We start from the raw sequence: 18,614 nt of genomic DNA, 5'->3' as shown, positions 1-18,614 counted from the left end.
AAACTCCCTTGGGGTTCAGTGGAATAAAACTGAATCAAGACAATTGAAAACTGAGTAAGAGCAAAGTAAGGTGCTCAGAATCTGAACAATATTGATTCATTTTCATACGGTGTCTGATTTCTATCTGTTTCATTCACATATTAACATAAGTGTTTTAAATGTTTGGCATCCCGAGCACTTTGGTGACCTTCTGTAGTTTTATACAATACATTATTATGTGAGTGAAATACTTTCTTAAAGTTTTCTGACGCCACAAAGACATAGGGGTTACTGTGTACAGAAAGGACCGTGGGCTCAGGGATGTCTTTATAGTTTACTTCTGTAGACAGATTACAAAGACTCCAGGGACACAGTATTTCCTATTCCTATGTCTTCCTTGACTCAGCAGGTTTGTGAATTGCTTTCAATGCTCATTTCATTACCTAGACTGCAAAGATTTGATTTCAAGGACCTGATCCTAGAAACATGTACAAAATCTTAACAAGCAAGTAGTCACATTGAACGGAGTAAAGTTAAGCATGGCTGTAAGTCTTTGAAGGATTGGGGCACTAATAAGTGGATATCAATGAATGCTCATTGCTGCCTATTGGTGCATCCACAAACAATTTACAAGCATGTTTTAAATTGTTAATAATACAGAAAATTCTTATGATCAATGGCTGAAATGTACAGAGATGGAAAGTTAAAAGAAACCTGGGCCCTCCCGGACCATGTTACTCTCTGTTAGTCTTGGGGTATATCTACACAGCAGCTGGGAGGTATAATTCCCAGCTGGGGCAGATGTACATAGAATCACAGGACTGGAAGGGACCTCAAAAGGTCATGAAGGCCAGTACCCTGCACCCACAGCAGGACCAGCACCATCTAGACCATCCCTGACAGGTGTTTGTCTAACCTGCTCTTAAAAATCTCCAATGATGGAGATTCCACAACCTCCCTAGGCAATTTATTCCAGTTCCTAACCACCCTGACAGTTAAGAAGCTTTTCCTAATGTCCAACCTAAACCTTCCTTGCTGCAATTTAAGTCCATTGCTTTTTGTCCTATCATCAGAAGTTAAGGAGAACAATCTTTCTCCCTCCTCCTTGTAACAACCTTTTAGGTATTTGTAAACAGTTCTGTCCCCTCTTTTCCAGACTAAACAAACCCAATTTTTTCAATCTTTCCTCATAGGTTATGTTTTACAGACCCCTAATCATCCATGTGTTAGTTTTGCTCAAACTAGCACCTAAAAATAACAGTGGGGTGGCAGAGGGGAGGAGGGGGCACATTTGACAGTTCAGACTAGCTGTCTGAGTACAAACCTGTCTGAGCCCCTGTGCATATCCTCAGGCAGCTAACCAAGCTGCTGCCTGTGATGCTGTGGCAACACCGCTATTTTTAGTGTGCTAGTTTGAACAGGATTAGCATGTGTCTGTCTATGCACAACAGGTGTGTACACACACCCTTAGTATCACCAGTTCCAATGGCCAATAAGTAAGATGCAGATTTTGTCCAATGCACTGATTGAATTTCTTATCCTGCCATGAATCTCAACTTCCCAGTTACTCCATTTTGAAGAACGGGTGTCTGAATCTCTTCTAACCCCCAAAGCAGTGAGCATCGAACCTCACCAAGGGATACAGCCAATTCCAGAACCTGGTAACCAAATGAATACTACACCTCTACCTCGATATAACACTGTCCTCGGAAGCCAAAAAATCTTACCGTGTTATAGGTGAAACCGCATTATATTGAACTTGCTTTGATCCACCGGAGTGCGCAGCCCTCCCCCCCCCCCCGAAGCACTGCTTTACCGCATTATATCCGAATTTGTGTTATATCGGGTCGTGTTATATCGAGGTAGCGGTGTATTTGGAAATTTGATTTAAATTGGAACAATGAGGAGCCAGCGTGCATCTCACCAGGTGTCGAATCCCACCCCCAATAGATTCATAAATAGTAAGACCAGAAGGGGTTGTTCTGATCATCTAGTCTGACCTCCCACATAACCCAGGCCAAAGAACCCACCCAGTGATTCCAGCATCACACCCAGAACTTCCTTCTGAGCCAGAGTGTATCTCCTAGAAATACATCCAGTCTCAACTTCCAACCCTGCAATGCCACTTACCCTTATTTTCCTCTGCCCAGTGCTTGGGGTTGGGGAGTTTGTTCTCTTTCCCCAAGGTACCTCAGTGCCTCAGAACTCTGTGCTCTGTCTCCATTCAGGGTCAGGGCAGGGCCTGGCAGGACACACTCCCGCTCCATCAGCTTCCCTGCCAGGGCTAAGATCCATAGGGGGATGCTCTGAGACTTGTCTGGATCTGGCAGATCTTCCTCCCTTTGGCACAGTGAGTGTCCTTACCCCCACTGGACAGATGCAGCCATGGGGCTTCTGGGGCATTAGCAGGATTTGTGGGTTTCTACAGCTCCTAAACTAGAAATTCTGTATTAAGTTTGGGGATCAGATTTTCCATGAAGTTGGGCAAGTCCAGTGTGCTGGTGTTTGGATTCCTGGTGCATGCTTTGAATGGGGGAAGGAAGGGATGATGGGATCATATCTAAGGACACAAGAACATCTTTTCACTGGGAGGATGGTGAAGCACTGGAATGGGTTACCTAGAGAGGTGGTGGAATCTCCATCCTTAGAGGGTTTTAAGGCCCCTGGCTGGGATGATTTAGTTGGTGTTCGTCCTGCTTTGAACAGGGGGTGGGACTAGATGACCTCCTGAGGTCTCTTCCAACCCTAATATTCTATGATTCTATGATCATGAGAATCTTCATGGACCCAAATAGGTTTTTATCTGGTTTTCTTTCCAAGATCTTGAAATATGGAAAATAGGCCAGAGAATCGAGATGGCCCTGTGTTCCCAGAGAAGGGGCCTGAGAGTCACGAAGACCCATCGTCCTCCATGAAAGGAATTGCTGCAGGTAGTGTCCTGTTTAGCCTCTTATCTGTCACTGTTTCTCCTGCTCTCCTTGTTACACAGTCATCATGCCCTTGCTGAGCTAGTGAAGAAAGTCTTCTCTGAAGACAGAACCTTCCTAAACCCATCATAGTCTGGCACCACAGACACACTGAAGTGATAAAAGTTTTAAAAGTTTATCCAATAAACTCACAGAAGTTGGGACAGTCCTGTTAAATTCCATCTTGTTCATCCCTCATCCCTTTTCCCGCTGTCAGACTTTTCGCTATGACCTCAAGCACTTAGTGCTGGCTAATAACCTGTAATGAATTACAGATTCAGTGAATTTTGTTTCTTTTTCTGTTTGCCCATTCTCCATAAACACAGTGTTTTTGCTAAAATTATTTACTTATTCAAATGATTACCTACACGTATTCTAAGGTAGTTTGCTGTGACTGTTTAATATCTGCTTTGCTGACATACATAGGTCATGTGGTACATGTGTTCCCTTATTGGATGGGTGTACCTCTCAGCGTCAGGTTTCTGGTTTGAATACACACAAATCAAATCTGTTGTTCACTGACTTTGGAGAGTCTGATCTAGGAATGTAGGGACTTGGGAGCAGTCACACCATGTCTCCCTGGAACCAGAGCCCATCCCAAATGGTTTTACAGCACACAGTGTTTAGCTCTGGTTTCCATAACCCGTCTTTGCTGGCCCTCTGAAGGAGCCATCAGCCTGCAGAACTGGTGAGCTCATATAATTGCCTCCCTGCCCTCCATGAAGTTCGAGTGAGCACCTCCTTGAGCCTGTCTGGCCCCACATGAAGAGTAAGATCCATGTGGAGTCAGAGGGCTTGTCTACACTACCGCGCGGGGTCGATCTAAGATACGCAACTTCAGCTACGTGAATAGCGTAGCTGAAGTCAACGTACTTAGATCTACTTACTGCGGTGTCTTCACTGTGGTAAGTTGACTACTGACGCTCTCCTGTTGACTCCGCTTGTGCTCCTCGTTCTGGTGCAGTACCGGAGTTGAGAGGAGAGCACTCAGTGGTCGATTTACGTGCTTATGCTAGATGCGATAAATCGACCCCTGCTGGATCAATCGCTGCCCGTCAATCCGGCGGGTAGTATACACAAGCCCTCAATGTTGTGAGTGACGATTCAGCAACCAACTCATCTGCATCAGCACCACTATGTGCAGGTAGCATCACCCCCTCCAGCTGTAAACTATTTTGGGATCCTCCCACCAATCAAGGGGCTGTGGCTCTGGTTTTTCTGGATTCCAAAGCACAGCTCTGGGTGGTTGTGAGGAAATCTTAAATTCAGTAGGATTATGGCAACATTTAAAATGAAGCATTTGCTTTAGTGTTTAGTGGTTCAGAGCCTGAGCTAGGATAAAGCAACAGAGGGTCCTGTGGCACCTTTGAGACTAACAGAAGTACTGGGAGCATAAGCTTGGAAGTCTGACTTGCATCTGAAGAAGTGAGGTTCTTACCCACGAAAGCTTATGCTCCCAATACTTCTGTTAGTCTCAAAGATGCCACAGGACCCTCTGTTGCTTTTTACAGATTCAGACTAACACGGCTACCCCTCTGATACTATTCAAGATTTTGTCAGTCTGTCACAGTAGATTTGTCAGCCACCTAGCAGGATTCATTCTTGCTTTGAACGGCCTAGACAATGGTCCTTATGATCCTAGCAAGATCTCACTGAGCGTTTTGTTCTGATCTATCATGCAGTGTCAGCACCAGCTGGTAACGCAGCATTGCTGAGCCGCACAGCTGAGGAACCTGTCAGAGATGGCACTGGTGCTGATTCGCTGGCATCATCAACCAGAGGGTAAATTTTCTGAAAATAGTGATCTTACAATGAAAGTGTCTCCTCAGCTGGCACTCCAGGGTCATTGCCATGATGTCCTAACTGTTGTTATACATACAAGAGGAAAATATTGGCTCAGCATGGGCTGAAAATGTTGGTTCCAATTTCCCTTACACTAGCTTTACATGGGTTGACTCCCACTGGCTCCAGTTGAGTCATTTCTGTTTCATGAAGGTGTAAGTGAAAGGAGACCTGGCAGAAGGTTTGTTAGCCTTTCTAGAGGTGGACAATACCAAGAGCTGAGGTAATGTTCACCATGATGGCAAACGAGTGGCTCCTGATGGTTATTGCTGATTTTAGTGAAGATGATAAAAGGAGAAAAAGTTACGTACATTCATACATTGATGCTGAATAGAAACTTTGCATGAGCTGCTGGGATCTATAATGGCCATGTTTCACCCCCTTCTAGTAAACTGAGCTTATCATTCCAGGTAGCAGAGGAAATACTTGTAAACAGGTTTTGTCTCTCTGCAACTGTTTAACTTTGCTGATTAGTCTCTACTGAAGAAGGCTTGTTCATGTCGATTTCCTTCTAGGTGTGCCCATGTGTGCGGTCATCAGAGATTTTTGCCTTAGTGGTATCTGTAGCATCGGCAGTGGTGCTTCCTTGAGTGCCACACTAAAGCGTCGTATATCAGGCGCTGCTGGCCCTAGGCCCTCTCAGTTCTTTCTTACTGCCCATGGTGATTAGTTGGAGCGCCTTTCCTTTGCCTAGCAAGGTCTAGTGGTTTCGTCTCTTCTGACTTCAAGCCTTAGGGCATTGTAAATTGTTTGTTTATAAGTAGTTAATGTTTAGTAGGTGTTAGAAGTTAGAGTCCCATTGGGGACTTTGCCCCATGGCAGTCTTCTGCACCCAAACCTGGCAGTCCTACACTTAACCTGAGTTCAGCAGGTCTTGCTGGGTAGTAGAAAAGACTTTACCAGAGTGACTTACCTGGCCAAGTGGAAAAGGCTCACAGGCAGGGCCTCGGACGGCATATCTGGGCAGGGCAGGGCTTGCTGCAGGAGATTGTGGATTATCTTCTGCAAAGCTCCAAGCTTTGTCCCTGTAATTGATCAAGGTCCACCTGGCCACTAGTTTGGCTTTCCACCATCCACTTCAAGGCAGGTTAGTCTTTGTTCACAACATGATGGCATGGTTTTTGAAAGGTCTGTAGTGTCTCTACCCACAAATCTGGGACCCTGCCCTTCCTTAGGACCTGAATCTCGTGCTGTTGAGGCTGTGGGGCCTCCCCTTTGAGCCTCTGGCTTCTTGCTCTCCCCTACTTCTCTCCTGGAAGTTTTCGTTCCTAGTTGTGATAGCATCAGCCCACAGGGTGTCCAAGATCAGGGCACTTACTTCAGAACTGCCCTATATGGTATTCTACTAGGATAAGGACCAGCTGTGGCCACACCCAGCATTTCTGCCCAAGGTAGTTTTCCATTTTCATACTGGCCAGGACATATACTTACCTGTCTTCTTTGCAAAGTCTCATGCGTCAGATGAGGAATGCAGGTTGCACGTCCTGGACATCAGGAGCGTGCTGGCCTTTTACATAGATAGGACAAAGCCATTCTGTAAGTTGACACAGTTGCTCGTTGCGGTGGCAGACAGAATGAAAGGTCGCCCAGTGTCTGCTCAAAGGATTTAATCCTGGATCACTGCCTGCATCCACTACTGCTCTGAGCTGGCAAAAGTGCCTCCGCTGGCAATCGTGATGGCACACTCGACTAGGGCGTACCAATCCAAGATATCTGTAGGGCCGCTACCTGGTTGTCTGTCCACACGTTCACATCTCATTATGCATTACCCAGCAGGCTTGAGATGGCACTGGTTTTGGCAGAGCAGTGCTGCAAGCTGCATGACTGTGAACGCTGAGCCCACCTCCAAAGACACTGCTGGTGAGTCACCCAGAATGGAATCAACATGAGCAAGCACTCAAAGAAGAAAAAACAGTTCCCTACCTTTCATAATGGTTGTTCTTCAAGATGTGTTGCTCACATCCATTCCATTACCTGCCCTTCTGTCAGAGTTACCGGCAAGAAGGAACTGAGAGGTCAGTGGTGCCTGATATACCGATGCACTGCCGACCCTATTGATAATGTAAGGCAAAATCTCTGATGACCACACACGTGGGAACATGCACACCTAGGATGGAATGAACATGAGCAACATGTCTTGAAGAACAACAGTTACAAAAAGGTAGGTAACCATTTTTTCTGCAAAATATTATGTTAAATCCATTCTAACGATAGTTGTTTCAAATGTCTATTTCTTGATCCTGAGGTATAGTTAATGTATAAAAAAAATTACTATTCCAGACCATGTGACTCCATAACAGCAATTGCTGCTGAAAAGTACTTGGAGATGATACAAAGGGAACGGAATAAACTGGTCAACTTACTTCAAAATGATGCTGACAATGTTTTGGATGAGTTACTCTGCCAGTCAGTCATCACAATGCAGGAGTACGATGGAGTCAACAAAGAAGATGATACAAGAAACAAAATGAGAAAACTGCTGATTCTGATTCCAAGGAAGGGGGGATTGACCTGTATGCAATTTCTGGAGAGTTTGCAAAGGATATATCCTGATTTACAACAACATTTGCAAAACTCAGGAGATAGTAAGTGGTATCATTCATTCTGTTATTTTTTTAAACATTTCTTTACAGTAATAATGCAATTGTCACAAAATGAATGGGGACCCGTTTCCAACTAGATTCTTATTTAGTAGCAAATGATGCCATTTAGTCTAGGCCACAGGGGTTCCCTGGTTCTGGAAGTGGTGCAGTCCCACTGCAGGAGGGAGCCTGGCACAGGCATATGCATCTCCAGTGCAACAAACAGTGCAGCTCTGTAGGGTCCCTTGCTGGTCATTGTGCAGGGGTTATGTGGGGTCCAGGGAAGGATGGGTAACATAGCTATTTTGCAGGGGGAGGAGTCTGGTGAAGGCTGGGGTGCAGACGGGGCTTGCGAGCTCTCTGGGAGTTTAGCTGATTGTCAGTTCTGTTGGATGCTGTGAGGTGAGCTGCTAGATATTCATTCCGATGGATTAATTTTATGTCAAGAGTTTCAGATTGGCATGTTTGTAACTTTTATTCCTTGACATAAATTAATCAGTGCTTTCAGGCAGCTATTGGGGCAGCTTTCAGGCAGCTATTGGTACAGTTTGACCAAAGATTCTGTGAATGAAACAAAAGCTAGATGGATGTTCTTAGAGGCTGGGGCTCTTAGAACATTCAAGTTGTCAGGTGAGGGGACTGCACGTTTCAGTGGGACTGCATACATAGTAAAGGTTTGCAGGTTGTGGCCCAGACCCCACCTAAGGTGACAAAGGGGGGAATGTGAGATTCCACTACCACTCTGAAATCCTAGTTAAGTCCTTAGCACCTTCGCTGAATTTGGTGTGAAGTGCATCCCAAGATGCCTGGAGTGCACCCAGCCTAAAGTCACCACCAGCAGAAGCAAATGTTTCCAGTTTCCATGGTTTGCACTTGGTCTGGTGTGTGAAAGGGGACACAAAAGGAGTCTTCAGTGCAGCAAATGCCATATTAACATCCCACAGCACCTGGGCCTATTGAAATGGAGAAACAGGGGTTGTAACTGCCTGCTGTTAATGAACCCGAGGAGTCAGGGTTGATCAGTCTAGTCTGCTTCTTACTAGTTAAGGGAAAGGTAAAATAGCAGCTGAATGAACCCTAAGGGGTGATGTCTGTAATGTAGACTGAGACAGGACTAGAGTGTAAGAGACATTGAATGGAGAAAGGGGCCAGTGTTTAGGTGGTCTCCATGTCATACAGATTCCTTCCAAGTAGCTAGGATGACCATAGAGTAGAATGTATGAATCAAGTTGGTTTCATTGCAGGAGCTTCATTCCTGGGCACAAAAGCCACATTTCCCCTTTATCTTGGAATAAAACACGGCCAGATCATGTCTCTGTGCAAGTCCTGCTTTTATCCTGCAGTGTGCAACACCATCTCCCACTTTCCCTGCTGTCTGTCACACAGTTTACTGAAGCCCATTCACATTTCCTTTATCTCTGCATTTCATGTGAATTCTGTCAATGTGATTGTGGTGGGTGACGCAATCATCCTGGGGGATGAGGGACACCCTCCTAATTCTGACAAAAGGCCAAGAAGAAATCGATATAAAGAGAGTCTTAAAGATCTTGTTTCTTTTCAGTGTCTGTAACCGTGGAGAATAGATCCAGGAATCTAGGTGGCCCTGAGTCTTCAGAGACAGTGAATCCTCAAGGTATTGTCTTTAACTCTACAGGATAGTGCACTTTGCAGACCTAGTGGACAAAGACCTTTCTAAACAGAAAGGTGGTTTATCTGGGGGCGACCCCTCTATGAGCTTCTCAGTCCCTTCCCCATTTTAAAGAGTTAACAAGAGTCCAATCTTCTTCTCCACCCAGCCCCTCTGTCCAGAGCTTCAGTGTTCCCTCTAGTCTATCCTCCAGTGCTCCTCCAGTGGCGTGTAAATGTTCCAAGGCCTGGGACATTCACCCCTTCCCTTGGTAGACTGCTCCACAGTCTGCTACCGTATGGTATTAGTCCTTATATTCCTCAGAAGTGTCCCATTATGAGATCTATTAGTCCTAGTCACATCCCTTCTCTCAGGAAGCCATGTGCCCTGTTGCCTACAACATGGCACTGAGAGCCAAGAACGCCTGACTCCTAATACAGTTAGTTTCTCTAACCCCAGGATTTATTTTTGCTGCTCTTCTGCGTATTCCCTCAGTTTCTAGAATCATAGAATATCAGGGTTGGAAGGGACCTCAGGAGGTCATCTAGTCCAACCCCCTGCTCAAAGCAGGACTAATCCCTAACTAAATCATCCCAGCCATATGCCCTACATATTGCTGGTATTAAGGTGTCCAGAACTATAAGAAAAATATTAATGGGAGTTTAACCAGTGTCATGCAGAGGAGGCCATCAAATCTGGTCAATGTTAATTAATAGGCATGAGCCATTCTCTCCCTACACTGCCAATAACTGGCAGTGACTACAGAATCTACACTGGGAATGAGTGAATCTTGTGTAGTCTAAAGTTTTCGGTAGCCCTCATGAAATTGTTTTGGCTTCACAAGACCAGACTGAAATGGCAAATATTTTTCCTCCGCAGTTTAATGTATGGATCCCCTTTCATGCTCCCACAAGAGACGCACCTCTCAGAACAGTGTTTCTGAGTAATAGGAATTCTGTGCTGTGAGTTAGAGAGAGAAGAGCAAAGCTGTCAAAAGTGGGAGTCCTGTGTATAATATTGTGCTCTAGTATTTCAACTGAGTTTATTCAACTCCTCTTCTTACCCCATCACAGCCCAATCCCTGGGCTCCATGTTCATAATCTTTGTGTTTTCCTGTTCCCACCCTCTGCTGCATTTTTCATATGCCTTTTTAACTGGATACCCTTCTTTCTTCTACCTTTTGCACCATCTTGCTTAAGCAGAACTCAAACTCACTAATGTCAGTCAGACTTCCAGCCCCACAAGGTTAAAGTGGGCTTGAAACTGGCAAAACGAGTTTTTCTGTCTTTGAGTAGAAACCTCTAGTATTAAGGTATCATGTCCTCTAGGACCCTTTTCTTCTGCTGATGTATCTAAAGTTGTTTATGCTGAGGAAGGAAATCTAGTGATACTACAGCTGTTCTAGCTGTACCACTGGGACCCTGTGCTTCTTGACATACTGTCAATCATCATTTCCCTCCCTTCTAGTGGGATGGACCAGACAACGGTTACTTACACATAATGGGCTACATTCTGCTCTCACTGAGAGCGCTCCAAGTCAATACAGTGGTGTAACATGGGGGAGATAGCTCCAACATTCGAACATGAGGGCCATCAAGCTTCACTCCTGCTTTTCAACCAGCCAGATCTGTCTTGCAATCTTCCCTCTGGGTACGATAGTAGCTGGTATACAATACCCCAATGAACTGGAAAATGTAGACTTGCCCATTCCATAATCTCATTTATGCTTTGCACTGAGCAATCCAGACAATGGTTCCTATGAACCCCTCCATGTCTCACTGAGCATTTTGTTCTGTTTTATCATGCAGTGCCAGCACCCGCTGCTAACATGGCATTGCTGAGTTATAGGACTGAGGACCCTGTGGGAGATGACATCAGTGGAACGGCTATGGCGGCACCAACCAGAAGGTAACGTTTGTGAAAAGAAGGTCTTAGGAGGAAAGTGTCTCCTCAGGGTCATTGCTGTGATGTTCTGACTCTTGTTCTACACATCAGAAACAAATCCTGGCTCACAAAGGGCTGAGAAAAATGGCTCTGATTCTGCACTTGCTCACACCAGCTTTAAAGTGGGGTAACTCCATTGGGTCCAACAGAGTCATTTCTGGTTCATGCTGGTGTAATGGAGGGGAGGACTGGCACAACGGGAAGTTGCACCAGGCCGGGGTGGTCCCTGATGTGAAGCTTGGGGAAGGAAGAGCCATGCAACGCAAGGGGAACAATGGGAAAATAATAAAGGGGGACTAGAGTCTGGACGCAAGGTGAGGATGGGAGCCAGGGGGAGACCAGGACAGATGAGGTTGGGTTCAGGTTGCAATGGGATAGAAATGTGGTTCGGGGGACTAGGAAATGGGGACAGATAGGTGGCAGGACTAGGAAAACAGGGTACAATCACAAGACAAGTGGGGTGGAAGGACAGGATACAGAGGGAAGATGGAGCATGACATGAGAGAAGGGAGGCAATGGTACAGTGCCTAGGGGCAGATAGTGTGAGGGGGGCAGAACCCTGGGGGATCAGAAACAGATGAGGTGGGAGTAACAAAAGTAACTTCTGTCTCACCACACTGTTTAACAAGAAGTCAGAAATGCAGTCTCCTTAGGTATCCCAGCCCTTGTTTCACCACCCAGACACTAGACTATATGATTGGTTATTTAAAACCAGTTTAATCAAACAAAGGGTTCTTCTAATCCGAAGAGATCAGCCATATAGCCAGGTCAACATACAACTCAGATCTTACCCAATAATCATGCTGGTGCCAATCTTTTATTATCTAACATCTAAAGGTTTATTTATAAGAAAAAAAAGAGGAAAGAGTTAAAATGGTCTAGGAAAACAAATCCATGCACTCATTGCAAAGTTCTTGTATCAGTTTTGAAGCAGTGATGGAATGAACTGCTGGATTGTAAGGTCTCTGGTGACTTCCGAAAGATTGGAAGGTCCTCAGTCCATTGATTGGAATGCTTCTTTTAGTGTAAGTCCATGGCCAGAGATTAGAGGGGCAGGAGAGTTAAGGAAGTGGGGGCAGCACCCTGGGGCACAAGGGCAGCTGGTCTAGGGTTAGAAAAGGGGGGCAGAGAGGAGCAGGAGGTGTAGGGTTGAGGGTAGATAGGGAGAAAGGGGTGCCACTTACCTGGTTGCTGTCCACCTTGGGGGGGCCTCTCATGCTCATTCAGGGAGAGGTGACCAGGGTCCAGGCCAGGCCCTTCAGCTGCATGGTCCACGCCAAGGTCTCTGTGCATATATTAATGTGCACAGGGTCAGGTGCACATCGTGTGCACCCTGATGACGTGCATGAACAGTTCGTTAATTAACTTTGATCTAGTCCTGTTCCAAAAAGGAACAGCTCAAAGGACATTAAGGAACTATCAATGCACATCAGGGTGCACATGGACAGTTAGTCTGTGGTGCGGCATGTTAGTGCGACATGGGTCACATCCCAGCTCGCTGCAAATCTGCCGTCCTTCACAGCTGACTGGCATGCATATCCTTAGAGCTGCCTCCGCATGTACTGATCACAATGGAAAATATACATGAGCTGCTGGGACTCGGAATGGCCACCTTTTCACTCACTTCCAGTGAGCTCACCACATCATTCCAGCAAAAAGAAGAAATACTTAGAAAAGGACCATTTTCTCTCTGCAACTGTTTGTCTTCCTTATTATTCATCACTGAAGGAGTCCACATTCCAAAACATTACAGCTGACTGAGATATCCTTTTTTAATCCTTAGCAATAGTGACTGTATATAAATTAAAAGTGAATTATTGTTCCAGGCCATGGGACTCGGTAACAGTAACCACAGATGAAAAGGCCTTGGAGATGATACACAAAAACCAAGATAAACTCATCAAGTTACTTCAGAATGATGCTGACAAGGTCTTGGATACGTTGCTCTGCCAGTCAGTGATCACACAGCAGGACTACGATCAACTCAGCAAAGGAAAGGATGCAAAGAACAAAATAAGAATATTGTTGGTTATGATACAGCGGAAGGGGGGACTGACCTGTAAGCAATTTCTGGAGTGTTTACAAAGCCTGTTTCCTGACTTCCAACAGCACATACAATACTCAGTACAGGGTAAGTTGTATTATGGATTCTGATTTTTAAAAATCATGTTTCCACACTAAGAATGTAATTACTGCAACACGGAATAGGAGGGATCTGTTCTCGACTGGATTCCTACATAGTAGATACAAATGTTGACTCTGCCTCTTGGACACAGGGGTTTTCTGGCGAGGGAGGTGGTGCTCTTCCACTATGGAAGAAGAATGGGTGAGGATTCCAGGGCCTGCAGAGGTGTATACATCTCTAGTGCTACACACTGTTCATCAGAGTAAGGATCCCTCCCTGGCATTGTATAGGGGTATATGGGATCCAGGGCAGGGTGGCCAAGACATAGCTATTTCCTTGAGCTTTTACAGATAGATGGTTGTGACAAAGGCTGGCCTGGGTATAGACCTTGGAAGATCTCTGGGAGTTTTATTGGTGGTTGAGATTTGTTGGCAGCTCTGGAAGGAGATAATATTGATTCATTTTGTTTTATGAATTTTATGTTGAGTTCTCAATTGACCTATTTTTAACTTGACATACATACATACATAAATAAATAGGGTGGCCATATTTTCCCAAAGGGAAAATGGGACACTGCACGGGGCTGGCCCAAGACTGCCCTTCAGTGCAAGCCGTCAGTCCCAGCCCTCCCTGCATCCTGCCCATGCGTGGGGCTGGCTCGAGTCCCTCTGCTGCCCACCCGCATGGGGCCAGCCCGAGGCCCCCTTCTACCTTGCACATGGCTGGCTCAAGGGCCCCCCTCTACCCCTGCAAGCGGGGCCAACCAAAGGTCCCCTGCCATCCACCCATGCGGGGCTGGCCTGGCATGAGACACACTCCTGAGCCCTCCCTCCCACGCAGGCTGGCATTGATGCTTGCCCCCTTCGCCCCCCTCCCCCCGCACATTCCTCCACACCCCACAAGGGGTCACCCCTCACTCTTTTGGCAAAACTGTGCATTTGTTCAGTGTGACCACGGTCCTGGTGGGAGACAGCTGAGGTCACTCAATTAGGGTGAACTGCAAAAAGAATGGGGCAGACAAACACCCAAAAGCTGGTGGATATTCCAATGTTTAGATTTCCAAGCCAGCACAAAGCAGCTTCTTTATTACCTCACTGGTTACTCAGAAGTCCAAACAATGCAGTTCCCTTTAACTACCCAGCCTCAGGCCTCCATCCAGGTACCAAAGTCAAATATGATGATGATTACTGAAAATTTTATTTAATCACATAAAAGAAAAGATTCTTCCGATCCCAAAGGACCAGCCGCACACCCAGATCAATATGCAACTTAGATCTTACCCAAAATACACACTTGTGGCCAATTCTTATTAACTAAACTAAAATTTATTAAAAAAGAAAAGAATATTGGTTAAATGGTCAATATACATAAAGACATGAGTTCAATTCTTGAGGTTCAGATACATAGCAGAGATGGTGAACTTGTAGTTGCAAAGAATTCTTTTAGAAATAGTCCATAGGTTATAGTCCACTGTCCATTTCAGGGTGAAATCCAGCCAGTGATTGGGATCTCAAGCCTTATGGCTTAGGTCTCCCCTGTATGAAACCTTAAGCAGATCAGAGATAAACAGGATCAGGACCCAAGGGCCTTTTATACAGTCCTGGGTAAACTATAGGCTTTTGATGTAACCGTCTGTTTCCCAAACATCATGGTAACTAACATAAGGTAATTTATCCATTAAGTAGTTTATCACAAACTTTAAAGAGACATCTAGACCATGACATTATTTCACCCAAGATTCATCTAAAAGTTAATATTCCCTTTTGATCTCTGAATCAACAGTTATAGTGATAGACAGGAACTCTCTGTTTATCTGGTTAGCATCTATAAGATATAAGTAGACACAACTAGTATTACTTCTAATTTCTAACAAGACAGGTTTGCACGTCAAAGTTCTGAAGTGGCACTGAATGGTCCTAATTATTACTTGCATACTGTTCTCACATGCCTCTATACATTGACTCTGGGTCATTTGGCCTGGAATTTTGCTTAACCCTTTTCTGGCCATGTGTCACACTTCAATGAGATGTTATATTATAATCATATAATGTCACATCTAGTTTACTATTTAACAGCTGAAATTTCTTATGTGCTCTATAATCCATGTGCATACTTAAATTGCCTTGAAATTTGCTGTGTCTTATCAGGTCTTGGGGTACGGTTAGTCCAAAGTTAGAGTCTTTTAAACAATGAAGTACTGAGACACAGCCCTCATATGACATCAACATTTTCCAGTTCTTGTAAATGGCAAATGTGGAAATGGAAGAGGTGCTTAATGAGTTCTTTGTTTCGGTTTTCACCAAGAAGGTTGGTGGTGATTGGATGCTTAACATAGTGAATGTCAATGAAAATGGGGTAGCATCAGAAGCTAAAGTAGGGAAAGAACAAATTAAAGATTACTTAGACAAATTAGATGTCTTCAAGTCACCAGGGCCTGATGAAATGCATCCTAGAATACTCAAGGAGCTGAATGAGTAGATATCTAAGCCATTAGCCATTATCTTTGAAAAATCATGGAATATGGGAGAGATTCCAGAAGAATGGAAAAGGGTAAATATAGTGCCCATCTATAGAAAGGCAAATAAAGACAACCTAGGGAATTACAGACAGTCAGCTTAACTTCTGTACCAGGAAAGATAATAGAGCAAATACTTAAGGAATCAATTTGCAAACATCTAGAAGATAATGTGATAAGTAATAGTAGCACGGATTTGTCAAGACCAAGTCATATCAAACTAACCTGATCGCTTTCTTTGACAGGGTAACAAGCCTTGTGGTTAAGGGGTAGCAGTAGATGTGATATACCTTGACTTTAGTAAGGCTTTTGATACAGTCTCGAATGACCTTCTGATTAACAAACTAGGGAAATACAACCTAGATGGAGCTATTATGAGGTGGATGCATGTAGCACAGCGCAGACTCATCCCTGTGGCGCCTCCTACTGGTTGTCCGTGGAAATTAGCTCTTTGACCCAAGAGGGCTCTCTACAGGCCAGTGATCTGCTTGCCATTGGCCCCCCATGTCCCTCCCATGGCCCCAGTGCCCCTCCCATGGCCCCAGTGCCCTTATTTCAGGGTTCTGCCTCCTGCAAAACCCTCCCACAGTCTTACTGGGTTTCCCCACCCCAGGGGAACCCCCACCCCCTATCCCCACATCACTTCAGTCATGGCTACTGCCAGTCTCTGTTTAGCCCCCATGCCCTGGGGCAGATTGCAGTCTATCAGCCGATCAGCACAGGCAACAAGGGTTTAGACTGGCTGCCTTTACCCACCCTCAGGCTGCCCCTTTACAAGCCCAATACCTAGGTGGGCCTAGAACTAGGCCCTGCAGTCTGGAGAGTTGCTGGCCTAGAGCTTCCCAGCTCCTATGGCCACTTTCCAGCCCTGCCTCCCTCTAGGTCCCCTAGGTGAATTTCCCCAGCAGCCAGGCCTATCTCCTTCTCAAGTCAGGGAGAGACTGCTGTTTCTGGCTTCCCTGGCCTTATACGGCCCAGTGGCTTAGTTCGGGGTGTGGCCCCAGCTGCAGCCACTTCCCCCAATCAGCCAGGGCTTTACCTTAGCCAGCCCCAGCCCTCTGCAGGGCTTTTTCAACCTCTCCAGGGTGGGAATGGGAACAGGAACTCACCTCGTTACAATGCATAAATGGTTAGATAAAGATTCCCAGAGTAGTTATTGATGGTTTACAGTCATGCTACAAGGGCATAACAAGTGGGGTTCTGCAGGGATCAGTTCTGGGTCTAGTTCTGTTCAATATCTTCATAAATTATTTAGATAATGGCATAGAGAGTACATTTACAAAGTTTGTGGATGATACCAAGCTGGGAAGAGCTGCAAGTGCTTTGGAGAATAGATTATAATTCAAGATGATCTGGACAAACTGGAGAAATGGTCTGAGGTAAATAGGATGAAATTCAATAAGGACAAACGCAAAGTACTCCACTTAAGAAGGAACAATCAGTTGCTCACATACAAAATGGGAAATGACTGCCAAGGAAGGAGTACTGCAAAAAGGGATCTAGGGGTTATAGTGGACCACAAGCTAAATATGAGTCAACAGTGTAACACTGTTTGGGGGGGGGGGAAAACAAACATAATTCTGGAATGTATTAGCAGGAGTGTTGTAATTATTCCACTCTACTCCATGCTGATTAGGCCTCAACTGGAGTATTGTGTCTAGTTCTGGACACCATGTTTCAGGAAAGATGTGGACAAATTGGAGAAAGTCCAGAGAACAACAAAAATGATTAAAGGTCTAGAAAACATGACCTCTGAGGGAAAATTGAAATAATTGTTTTTTTTTTTAGTCTGGCAAAGAGAAGACAGAGAGGATGTGATAAGTTTTCAAGTACCTAAAGGATTGTTACAAGGAGGAGGGAGAAAAATTATTCTCCTTAACTTCTGAGATTAGGACAAGAAGCAATCGGCTTAAATTTCAGCAAGGGAGGTTTAGGTTGGATATTGGGGAAAAATTCCTAACTGTCAGGGTGGTTAATGACTGGATATTGCCCATGGTAGTTGTGGAATCTCCATAATTGGAAATTTTTAAGAGCAGGTTAGACAAACACCTCTCAGGGATGGTCTAAATGGTGCTGGTCCTGCCATGGATTCAGGGGACTGGACTTGATAACCTCTCGAGGTCCCTTCCAGTCATGAGTCTATGATTTTATATTAAACAGTACAGAGCCTAGGGGACACCACTAATAACTTTCTCCATTTTGAAAACTGACCATTTATTCCTACCCTTTGTTTTTGATCTTTTAATTGGAGTGCCTGGCAATACTTTCAGCATCATTTAACAATCCTTAATTTAATTTAATGACAAGCGTTTTGTTCTCTTAATTGTCCTGCCTCTGTTTATAAACAAACTCTCTGCCTCAAGGGCAGAAGCTAGGAGAAGCACAGAACTCATCACACATTCAAACTGTGCTGCATTTAAGAGTTCCATCTGGGGCTGGGGCATGCACTGTGAGCAGACCTCCAGCAGTAGAAAACTGGCGCGTTTGAGAACAGACACCCCCTGCCCCACCCAGGTAGAGCAGAGCAGCTCCGCACTTGCAAGAAAGGGGGAGCAGTGGCAGTGACTCCATGTGCACCTGCCCACTCCCCCCAAACAAAGGCAAGGTATGGTACCAATGCCCCCCTCCCCAAAATGCACCCATGCACTTTCCTCCCCCTCACCTGACCCAGCAGTAGGCAGCCCCAGCTGGTCTCCCTCTGTCTCAGACAGGACTCACCTGTTGCTTGTGGTTGAAGCTAGCCTGGGAGCTGCAGCCACACAGGGAGCCTGCCCAGGAGATGCAGGTAGGAGGCGGGTTGGCCTCAGGTGAGCAGGGTCTCCGTGGAGAAGAGCAAACCTGATGCCCCCTATCCTTGCCCAACCCTAAGGCACCCCTGGTTGGAGCAGCCCCACTAAGGGCTGAAGCAGGGCTGGGTCAGTCCCTACTGCAGCAGCTGCTGCCAGCCCAGGGGCCACAAAACAGCTGATCGGTGGGGGCAGGGCTACTCCAACAGCTGGTCTGCAGCTGGGGCTGTGGAACCACTATGGCTGGT

At 45.5% G+C, this 18,614-nt stretch overlaps 1 protein-coding gene and 1 pseudogene across 1 annotated transcript in view; one reads left to right on the top strand and one right to left on the bottom strand.

The window, feature by feature from the left end:
- The window catches only part of LOC135977030 (olfactory receptor 5AR1-like), a 127,333-nt gene that overhangs the window by 19,909 nt on the left and 88,810 nt on the right, over positions 1–18,614 (bottom strand). The gene's annotated exons all lie outside the window — the stretch shown is intronic.
- The window catches only part of LOC135977067 (interferon-induced very large GTPase 1-like), a 36,241-nt pseudogene continuing 20,418 nt past the window's right edge, over positions 2,792–18,614 (top strand).

Source organism: Chrysemys picta, chromosome 22 (genome assembly GCF_011386835.1).
Source record: "Chrysemys picta bellii isolate R12L10 chromosome 22, ASM1138683v2, whole genome shotgun sequence".
NCBI lineage: Eukaryota > Metazoa > Chordata > Testudines > Emydidae > Chrysemys > Chrysemys picta.
Note: the sequence above shows the minus strand (reverse complement) of the source record. Positions and strands in the feature narration are given on the sequence as shown.